This window comes from Spermophilus citellus (genome assembly GCF_964194105.1).
Source record: "Spermophilus citellus genome assembly, chromosome: 18".
In the NCBI taxonomy this organism is placed as follows: Eukaryota; Metazoa; Chordata; class Mammalia; order Rodentia; family Sciuridae; genus Spermophilus; species Spermophilus citellus.
This window is the reverse complement of record NC_138200.1, coordinates 33439685-33451532: the sequence shown is the minus strand read 5'-3', so window position 1 is coordinate 33451532 and position 11848 is coordinate 33439685.

Genomic DNA, 11848 nt, shown 5'->3' with positions numbered 1-11848 from the left:
ATAGCTGTTGTAGTCTCCTGTGCATTACTGTGACCAAAAGACCTGACAAGAGAAACTTAAAGAGGAGGAAAAGTTTATTTTGGCTCAGGGTTTCAGAGGTTCAGTCCTGTGGGAGGCCATCCTCGCATGTGATTTGAATTACCTCCCTGGCTGGGTGAGAGGCGCTTAGGCACAGCTGTGTCAGAGCTTTCCCCACCCTTCTCCAGGTTCGAGGGCTTGTCCGTGCAGAAGCATGTCTGGCCATTGCCCCGAAGACCCAATCGTTGCCCCTGACCTTGGGATGCTGCCCCCCCTTAATCTTTATTGGATGAGATTTTCCCCAGAATTTTTTGTTCCCCAATAAAAGTCCACTGCCTGGCGTGTTCTCTCTCTCTTGCTAGCCTCTTCAGTAAACCTCGCTACCACAATGGGTGGCTGGAGGCTGGAGCTAGGAGGAGCCATCCTGGAGCTGGTTTAAAGGTAATTAGAGTCTGTCTCTTTAATTCAAAACTCCCTAGCAGTTTCTCAGGACTCAAACCTTCTTTCATGAAGCTGTTAAACAGTCCGTGATTGGCCAACCCAGAGCTCTGGGCTGGAGGTGTGGCAGAAGCTCATGGCAAAAGGGTGTGGTGGAGGAAAGCAGCTCAGGACTTGACAGCCAGGAGGGAGAAAGGGAGGGGACAGGGAAGAGAGAGTGAAGAGAAGGGGTAGGGGAGGAGCAAGGGAACTCTGCTAAACAGAGACAAAATACAAGCCCCCAAAGCCTGCCCCCGGTAACCTACTTCTTCTAGCCACACCCTACCAGCCTATAGTTACCACCCAATTAATCCATGTCAGTGCATTAATTCATTGATTAGGTTAAGGCTCTCATAACTCAATCATTTCACCTCTGAGAATTCTTGCATTGTCTCACACATGAGCTTTTGAGGGACACCTCATATCTAAACCATAACAACTGTCATATAAGATGACTTGAGATCATCATCCTGGGAAGAAGCCCAAACTAGCTTCACTGAGTGGCTGTGTGTGTGTGTGTGTGTGTGTGTGTGAGAGAGAGAGAGAGAGAGAGAGAGAGAGAGAGAGAGAGAGAGAGAGAGAGAGAGAGAATATAAAAATGAAAGAGACAGACAGACACTAGTCTAGCCTCTAACTATCCTGGCAGAGGTGCCAGAGGGGAGAGTGAAGAATGTAGAACACTCCAGTCCCAGCATTGTCACAGGAAACAGGAAACATCTAGCAGAGCCCACCTTAGACTGCAGAATCACAAGAAACATTTAATTGTTGCTGTTTTATGCCACTAAGTTTTAGAGAGGTTTGTTATACAATAGCTAACTAAAACAAGGACTCTGAACCTAAACTGTTTTCCTCATTACACATGGAAAATTTCATTTCTTGATACTAGGGCCCAGTAAATTTTCTTGAATTTAATTAAATCTTCTCACTGGGGGCACAGTGAAGGGTAGGCAAGGACTATGTAGAGAGCCTTGGGCTCCTTTTAGAAGGAAATAATTCCTACTGTGATATAAATGATGTATAATAGCATGGTATCATTTCCCTCAAGGGACTTTGCATTTTGTTCCTAGGGGAAAAAAATTCAAAGAATAATCCCCTATGGTGGGTTCTTAGGTGACAGTAGTAAGATCAATATGTAAGATTTGGATGTCTTTTACTCCATAAGTTTACTTTATTTATTTTAAATATTGAGGCAAACTTTTAATATAATGAAACAGACAGATCTTAAGAATATGTTTTGTAAAGTTTTGACAAATGTTTACCATAGAACTAATGCCTAAAGCAAACATAGAACATTAACATCTTCCCCCAAAGTTTTCTCTGTCTCCTTCAATTATTCCACTCTCACATTGCCGCTGGCTCTGGTTTCTATCACTAAATTTTTCTTTTCTTTTCTTTTTTTTTTTTTTTTTTGGTGATGCTGTGGATTGAAGCTAGGGCCTCACACTTGCCAGACAAGCATTCCATTACTGAGCCATATTCTCAGCCCTGTTATACTACTATTGTTTGCTCTTACATTTTCTACAATGGAATCATATGTATGTATTCTTTCATATGTGGTTTCAGTCACTCAGTATGTTGTTTGTGGGATTTATCCAGATTGTTGCATATATCAATAGTTCATTTAAATTTTTGTTGCCAAAGTAGTATTCTATAATATGAATATTCCATAATTTATAATTCATTTTCCTAAAGACTGGTGTTATGGTTTAGACATTAGGTGTCCCCCAAGAAGCTCAGGTGTGAGACAATGAAATTTTAGAGGTGAAATGATTTGGTTATGAGAGTCTTAACCTAATCAGTGCATTAATCCTCTTATAGGCATTAGCTAAGTGGTGACTATAGGCAGGTAGGGTGTGGCTGGTGGTGGGTCATTCAGGGTATGACTTGAGATATATATATTTTTTCCTTGTTGAGAAGATGTTGAGAAGAGCTCTCTGTGATTCCTCTTGTGATGATGCCACCCTCTTCTGCCATGAGGTTCTGCCTCAGCTTGGGCCCCAAAGAATGGAGTCGGCCATCTATGAATTAGGACCTCTGAAACCGTGTGCCCCCAAATAAACTTTTCCTCCTCCAACTGTTCTTGTCAGGACTTTTAATCACAGCAACAAAAAAGCTGACTAAAACAACTGATATGTAGGTTATTTCCAGCTTTATTACAAAGAAAATTCTTGTATAAATCTTTATGTGAACATAAGTTTTCATTTAATTTCCCGAATTTCTTAGCAATTTGGGAGTATAAAATATTTGTCTTTTTTTTTACATTACAGTCAGCCATATATTTATAATCATTCTAGTGTTGTGCTGTATATCTCATTGTTTTAATTTTAATTATTATGTTCATTAAGGTTGTAAGCACCTTTTCAAGTGTCCTTTAGACTCTCACATACCTTCTTGTGTGAAGTGTCTTCTAGAAGGTTTAAAGTTTCATTTTTATGTTTATGCCTCTGATGCATCTTTAAATTATTTTTACAGCTTTATTGATATACAATTGGCATACAAAAATTGTATATATTCATGGTGTACCACATGAATTTTTATTTTTTTAAATTTTTTTCTTTATCTATTTATTTATTTTTTTAAAAAATATACAAGACAGTCTGTTTTTTATTGGTTGTTCACAACATTACAAAGCTCTTGACATATCATATTTCATACATTAGATTGAAGTGGGTTATGAACTCCCAATTTTTACCCCAAATGCAGATTGCAGAATCACGTCGGTTACACATCCACAATTTTACATAATGCCCTATTAGTAACTGTTGTATTCTGATACCTTTCCTATCCCCTACAATCCCCCCTCCCCTTCCCTCACATCTTCTCTCTCTTACCCCATCTACTGTAATTCATTTCTCTCCTTGTTTATTTTCCAATTCCTCTCACAACCTCTTATATGTAATTTTGTATAGCAATGAGGGTCTCCCTTCATTTCCATGCAATTTCCCTTTTCTCTCCCTTTCCCTCCCATCTCATGTCTCTGTTTAATGTTAATCTTTTCTTCCTGCTCTTCCTCCCTGCTCTGTTCATAGTTGCTCTCATTATATCAAAGAAGACATTTGGTATTTATTTTTTAGGGATTGGCTATCTTCACTAAGCATAATCTGCTCTAGTGCCATCCATTTCCCTGAAAATTCTATGATTTTGTCATTTTTTATTGCTGCATAGTACTCCATTGTGTATAGATGCCATATTTTTTTAATCCATTCATCTATTGAAGGGCATCTGGGTTGGTTCCACAGTCTAGCTATTGTGAATTGTGCTGCTAGGAACATCGATGTGGGAGTATCCCTGTAGTATGCTCTTTTAAGGTCTTCAGAGAATAGTCCGAGAAGAGCAATAGCTGGGTCAAATGGTGGTTCCATTCCCAGCTTTCCCAAGAATCTCCATACTGCTTTCCAAATTGGCCGCACCAATTTGCAGTCCCACCATCAATGTACAAGTGTACCCTTTTCTCCACATCCTCGCCAGCACTTGTTGTTGTTTGACTTCATAGTGGCTGCCAATCTTACTGGGGTGAGATGGTATCTTAGGGTGGTTTTGATTTGCATTTCCCTGACTGCTAGAGATGGTGAGCATTTTTTCATGTACTTGTTTATTGATTGTATATCCTCCTCTGAGAAGTGTCTGTTCAGGTCCTTGGCCCATTTGTTGATTGGGTTATTTGTTATCTTATTGTCTAATTTTTTGGGTTCTTTGTATACTCTGGATATTAGGGCTCTATCTGAAGTGTGAGGAGTAAAAATTTGTTCCCATGATGTAGGCTCCCTATTTACCTCTCTTATTGTTTCTCTTGCTGAGAAAAAAACTTTTTAGTTTAAGTAAGTCCCATTTGTTGATTCTTGTTATTAACTCTTGTGCTATGGGTGTCCTATTAAGGAATTTGGAGCCCGACCCCACAATATGTAGATCGGAGCCAACTTTTTCTTCTATCAGACACAGAGTCTCTGATTTGATATCAAGCTCCTTGATCCATTTTGAGTTAACTTTTGTGCATGGTGAGAGGAGGGGATTCAGTTTCATTTTGTTGCATATGGATTTCCAGTTTTCCCAACACCATTTGTTGAAGATGCTATCCTTCCTCCATTGCATGCTTTTAGCCACTTTATCAAATATAGCATAGTTGTAACTTTGTGGATTAGTCTCTGTGTCCTCTATTCTATACCATTGGTCCACCGGCCTGTTTTGGTACCAGTACCATACTGTTTTTGTCACTATTGCTCTGTAATATAGTTTGAAATCTGGTATCGCTATACCGCCTGATTCACACTTCCTGCTTAGAATTGCTTTTGCTATTCTGGGTCTTTTATTTTTCCATATGAATTTCATGATTGCTTTCTCTATTTCTACAAGAAATGCCATTGGGATTTTGATTGGCATTGCATTAAACCTATAGAGAACTTTTGGTAATATTGCCATTTTGATAATGTTAGTTCTGCCTATCCATGAACAGGGTATATTTTTCCATCTTCTAAGATCTTCTTCTACTTCTCTCTTTAGAGTTCTGTAGTTTTCATTGTATAAATCTTTCACCTCTTTTGTTAGGTTGATTCCCAAGTATTTTATTTTTTTTTGAGGATATTGTGAATGGAGTGTTTTTCCTCATTTCCATTTCAGAAGTTTTGTCGCTGATATACAGAAATGCCTTTGATTTATGCGTGTTGATTTTATACCCTGCCACTTTGCTGAATTCATTTATTAGTTCTAGTAGTTTCTTTGTAGACCCTTTTGGGTCTTCTAGGTATAGAATCATGTCATCCGCAAACAGTGATAATTTAAGTTCTTCTTTTCCTATTTTTATGCCTTTAATTTTTTTCGTCTGTCTAATTGCTCTGGCCAGTGTTTCGAGAACTATATTGAATAGAAGTGGTGATAGAGGGCATCCCTGTCTTGTTCCAGATTTTAGAGGGAATGCCTTCAGTTTTTCTCCATTTAGAATGATGCTAGCCTGAGGCTTAGCATAGATAGCTTTTACAATGTTGAGGTAAGTTCCTGTTATCCCTAGTTGTTTTCTAGTGTTTTGAACATAAAGGGATGCTGTACTTTGTCGAATGCTTTTTCTGCATCTATCGAGATGATCATATGGTTCTTATCTTTAAGTCTATTGATGTGGTGACTAACATTTATTGATTTCCGTATATTGAACCAGCCTTGCATCCCAGGGATGAATCCTACTTGATCATGTGCACAATTTTTTTGATGTGTTTTTGTATTCGATTTGCCAGAATTTTATTGAGGATTTTTGCATCTAGGTTCATTAGAGATATTGGTCTGTAGTTTTCTTTCTTTGAGGTGTCTTTGTCTGGTTTCGGAATCAGGGTGATGTTGGCCTCATAGAATGAATTTGGAAGAGCTCCCTCTTTTTCTATTTCCTGAAATAACTTGAAAAGTATTGGTATTAATTCTTCTTTAAAGGTTTTGTAAAACTCCGCTGTATACCCATCCAGTCCTGGGCTTTTCTTGGTTGGTAGTCTTTTGATGGCTTCTTCAATTTCATCCATTGATATTGGTCTGTTCAAATTGTGTGTATCCTCCTGACTCAGTCTGGACAAATCATATGACTTAAGAAATTTATCGACGTCTTCACTATCTTCTATTTTATTGGAATATAGGTTTTCAAAATAATTTCTAATTGTCTTCTGTATTTCTGTAGCATCTGTTGTGATATTGCCTTTTTCATCCCGTATGTTAGTAATTTGAGTTCTGTCTCTTCTTCTCTTCGTTAGCATGGCTAAAGGTCTGTCGATCTTATTTATTTTTTCAAAGAACCAACTTTTAGTTTTGTTAATTTTTTCAATAGTTTCTTTTGTTTCAATTTCATTGATTTCCGCTCTGATTTTAATTATTTCTTGCCTTCTACATTTGCTGTTGTTTTGCTCTTCCTTTTCTAGGGCTTTGAGATGAAGTGTGAGCTCATTTATTTGTTGGTTTTTTCTTTTTTTGAGGAATGACCTCCAGGCGATGAATTTTCCCTCTTAAAACTGCTTTCATTGTGTCCCATAGATTCTGATATGTTATGTCTGTATTTTCATTTATCTCTAAGAATTTTTTGATTTCCTCCTTTATGTCTTCTGTAACCCCTTGATCATTCAGTAACATATTGTTCATTTTCCATGTGATATAGGATTTTCCCTTCCTTCTTTTATCATTGATTTCCAGTTTCATTCCATTATGATCAGATAAAATGCATGGTATTATCTCCACCCCTTTATATTTACTGAGGGTTGCCCTATGGCATAATATATGGTCTATTTTTGAGAAGGATCCATGTGCTGCTGAGAAAAAAGTATATCCACTTGATGATGGTTGATATATTCTATATATGTCAGTTAAGTCTAGGTTATTGATTGTGGTATTGAGTTCTATAGTTTCTTTATTCAACTTTTGTTTGGAGGATCTGTCCAATGGTGAGAGAGGTGTGTTGAAGTCACCCATAATTATTGTGTTGTGGTCTATTTGATTCTTGAACTTGAGGAGAGTTTGTTTTATGAATGTCGCAGCACCATTATTTGGTGCATCAATATTGATAATTGTTATGTCTTGTTGGTGAATGGTTCCTTTTAACAGTATATAATGTCCTTCCTTATCCCTTTTGATTAACTTAGTCTTGAAGTCGATTTTATTCGATATGAGGGTGGCCACCCCTGCTTGCTTACGAGGACCGTGTGCGTGGTGTATTTTTTCCCATCCTTTCACCTTCAGCCTGTGTATGTCTTTTCCAATCAGATGTGTCTCCTGAAGGCAGCATATTGTTGGATTTGTTTTTTTAATACATGTTACCAGCCTATGTCGCTTTATTGGAGAGTTTAAGCCATTAACGTTTAGAGTTACTATTGATATATGGTTGTACTTCCTGCCATGTTTGATTATTTATCTTTTTTTTCTAATTTAGTTTGTTTCTCCATGATTATCTTTCCCCCACCCTCTGTCTTTACCGAGGCACTTCCCACTGATGGTTTTGGTTATTGTTTTTCATTTCTTCCTCATGTAGTGTTTTGCTCAAGATGCTTTGCAATGCTGGTTTTCTGGTTGCAAATTCTTTTAACTTTTGTTTATCATGAAAGATTTTTATTTCGTTGTCATACCTGAAGCTTAATTTTGCTGGATATAGAATTCTTGGTTGGCATCCATTGTCTTTCAGTGTTTGAAATACATTGTTCCATGACCTTTTGCTTTCAGAGTCTGTGATAAAAAATCCGTTGTTAACCTTATTGGTTTACCCCTGAATGTAATCTGCCTCCTTTCTCTTGTAGCTTTTAATATTTTCTCTTTGTTCTGTATATTGGATATCTTCATAACAATGTGTCTTGGCGTTGGTCTACTGTGATTTTGTGTGCTCGGTGTCCTGTATGCATCTACAATTTGTATATCTGTTTCCTTTTTTATTTCTGGAAAGTTTTCTGTAATTATTTCATTCAGCAGGTTACTCGTCTTCTATCCCGATGACTCGTAAGTTTGGTTTTTTTATTTTATCCCATAACTCTTGGATGTTTTTCTTGTGATTTTTTACCAGCCTTTCTGAGTTGGCTAGACTCTTTTCAAGATGATATATTTTGTCTTCATTATCTGACTTTCTGGCTTCTACTTGCTCCACTCTGTTAGTGATACTCTCACTTGAGTTTTTAATTTTGTTTATCGTTTCCTTTATTTCTAGAATTATTGTTTGATTTTTTAATAATCTCTATCTCCTGATAAAGATGCTTAACTTCTTCTTTTATCTGTTTATGTAATTTGTTTTCAATGTGTTCTTTCACTGTTTGAATTTGCTGTCTCATATCCTCTTTAAGGTTCCATTCCATCTGTCTAAGGTGTTCCTTGAGTTCTTTATATGACCATTTTTCTGATGACTCTAGGTCCTCCTGAATATTTAGGCTGTCCTTCATTGTTTGTACTCCTTTTATTCCTTGCTTTTTCATGGTGCTCATGTTACTTCTTGTTCTGTTTGACTGCTGAGTTACTGTTTTCTCCTATAAATTTATTTGATGCTTGGGAGGAAAGGTATTAGAAGGGAATGGAAGAAGTCACTAAAGAAAATGGGAGTATAGCTCAGTGGTAGAGCATTTGACTGCAAGAAAATGAGAGTAAGCAGTAGAATTCAAGGAAGGGGGAATAAGAAAATTGAAAATAAATGAAAAGACAAAAGAAGAAAAAAATAGGAAATAAAAAAAGAAAAAAAATTTTTAAAAATAATAAAAATTTTAAAAAAGTTAAAAAAATTTAAAAAACAATAAGAAAGAAAAATGAAAATGAAAAAGAAAACCCAAATCAAAAAAAAAAAGAAAAAAAAACTATTAAATGCAGTCTTAGAGTTTGATTAACTTCTCTTCCAGTAGGTGGCGCTGTGCCCACCAGGCCAAGCTTCTCCTGTCAATACCTGGGAACCAATCACTGTGCAGCAGTTCCTCCTCCCAGTCTGGGCGAGTCTCCAATCCTGAGTGCCTAGGGCCTCCTCTTGTGTCTAGTCACTTCCCCACTTTTCCTCTAGCCAGGCCCCTCTCACGGGTGATGCTCACCACAATACTGGCTACACGCCAGGTCTGCTGCTCCCGGGAGCCCTGTTTTCATGAACGACTGGGCACACTCTCCCTGTTTGCCATTCACTCAGACCCTAAGTTTGTAGAGCTTGGGGCTGAGAATCCTCAGTGAATTTTTCTTGCCCTCCGGTAGCCATGCCCCTGGTAGCTGGTGCAAGAGACCTCAGGTGTCAGCACTGGTGGGAGCGGTAGCTGGGAGTTCCACGCTGTGGGTCCCACGCCACTTCTGATTCCCTCGGTCTGGCTATTGCGCTCACGGGAGAGCTGGGAGGGGCCCTTACGGGAGAGCTGGGAGGGGCCCTTAAAGTTTCCCCGATGTGTGGAGAGGGAAGGCTAGGGAATTACACACCTGTAGCCGAAGGTTTCAATGAAGTTATCTCCTCTGCTGCAGTCTGGTGACGTCAGTTCTCTGCCATGGTGGTATCTCTTGCAAATGGTGACAGTTCGTGTCCCTTTGCTGGGTGACCAATGCAACGGGTGGGTCCTTACTGTCTCTCCCAAGCCCCGTTTCAAACCTGTGGCCACTACCTATGAAGGCTCAGTTGGTATTTACCTCCGTAGGATCAGAAGGCCTGACCAGTTGTTTCAGCCGGATGGATTAGTGCTGGGTCACAGCTGTTTGTCTGCGGGAAGCAGGAGAACGGGAGCTTGAATTCAGCTGATCCGGGCTCAGTGTGTCTTCTGAGAGGCCCAGACTGTTCGCCCCAGATCCACATCAGCTCAGCATTGCCTAGTGATCCTGAGCAAACAGAATTTAGACTGTTTACGACTCCCTATGCCCACACAGCTGAAGAGGTCAGAGACTTGATCTCTCCGCGCCCACCGCCATGTTGGATCTTATTTAGAAGAGTCATGAATTTTTAAATATACAAATACTTAGTGAAATGGCCACCACAGTTAACTAACATCCATCACTTCTCATAGTTCTGTGTATGTGTGTGTGTGTGTGTGTGTGTGTGTGTGTGTGTGTGTTGAGACTACTTGGAAACTATTAACAAATTTTGAATATACCTTATTGTTAACTATAAGCACTATGCTGTACCTTAGGTCTCCAGACTTATCATTTTGTATATATCTCTGAGACTTTAGCCTTTAATCCATATCTTCCCATTTTTCCTATCACCTGACCTCTGATAACTACCCTTCTATTTTATGTTCTTGTGAGCTTCCTCACAGTATAAGTGAGATCAACCCCAGGATTTGTCTCTGTATTTGTATAGTTATTTTTTTTTTAACATTTGTATAGTTAGATTTTTCTGACAGATAATTGGTGTGTTATTTTACTTAAAGTAATGTCCTCTAGGTTTATTTTCATTGTTGCAAGTGGCAGGATTTCTTTTTAAAGAAAGATAAGTGTATGAAACTTTCAGCCATTGATGATCATTTACGTTGTTTCCATATCTTAGATATTATGAATAATGTTATAGTGAACATGGGAATACATATGTCTCTTGGAGATAGTGATTTTATTTCCTTTGGATATAGACTCATAGTGGGATTCCTGGATCATAAGGTAGTTCTGTTTTTAGTTTTTTAAAGAAACCTTCATTCTGTTCTCTAGTATTTCACTGAACCAACTTTGTATACAGTGTGAGATAGGAATCAAACATTAGTTTTTCACATTTGTCTAGTCTTCCAGGACTTTTATAAAAGATTTCCCTTTTCCTGTTGAATTACATGGGTACCTTATTGAAAACCAAATGAATAAAGTACATCCATATTGCTTTCTGGATTTTCTTTTTATAGACGTATTTGTCTATTCTTATGCCAATATCACACTGTCTTTTCTTAGGGTTTGTTTTATGGTAAGTCTTGAAATCAGTTTGTGAGAATCTTCCAATTTTTTCCTCCTCATTAAAGGTTGTTGTGGTGATCCTAGGTTCTTGGTATTTCCCTGAAGATTTTAGGATCAACTTATTAAATTCTATAAAAGTTCCTGTTGAGTTTCTGATTGGTATTGCAGCAACTCTGTAGATCAATTTATAGATAATTGATGTAATAATATTGAGTCTTCCAATAAATGCCTATTTTATATCACTTCTTTTACTTAATTTTCTTTAACATCTTTCAGCAATAATTTTAGTTTCAGTGGCCCTAAATATTTTTTGTTAAATTTATTCCTCTTTATATGTATTTTACAAGTAGATTTAAAAATATTTTTAAGTTGTTTACTACTAGTATATAAAAATGAAGTTTACTTTTCTATAGTGACCTAGTATTTTGTGATCTAATTTTTGTTTTCGTAGCTTACTTAGATCTTTGAAGAAAATAATCTTGCTTATGAATAAAGGCAATTTTTCTTTCTTTTTCTTTATAACTTTATTTATTTATTTATTTATTTTTATGTGGTGCTGAGGATTGAACCCAGGACCTTGCAAGGCGAGTGCTGTACCACTGCACCACTGCCATAACCCCATAACCCCAGTTCCAGCAATTTTTCTTTTTTAGTTTTTATATCTTTTATTTCTTTTTCTTTGCTTTATTAAACTGATTGAGACTTTTAGGAGAATGTTGAATAAAGTGGTAAGAGTGAACATCCTTATCCCCCCCTTTGTTGGGGGGGCTACTGGGGACACTTAACTACTTAACCAAGGGACACTTAACCACTGAACCTCATCCCTAATCCATTTTTGTTTTTATTTGAAACAGAGTCTCACTAAATTGCTCAGGACCTCACTAATTTGCTGAGGTTGGTCTCAAACTTGTGGTCTTCCTGTCTCAATCTCCTGAGTCGCTGAGATTACAGGCATGTGCCACCATGCCCAGCTTCTCCATTCTTAAATATACTGTATCTAATGTTTCACCATTAAGAACAATTTAGG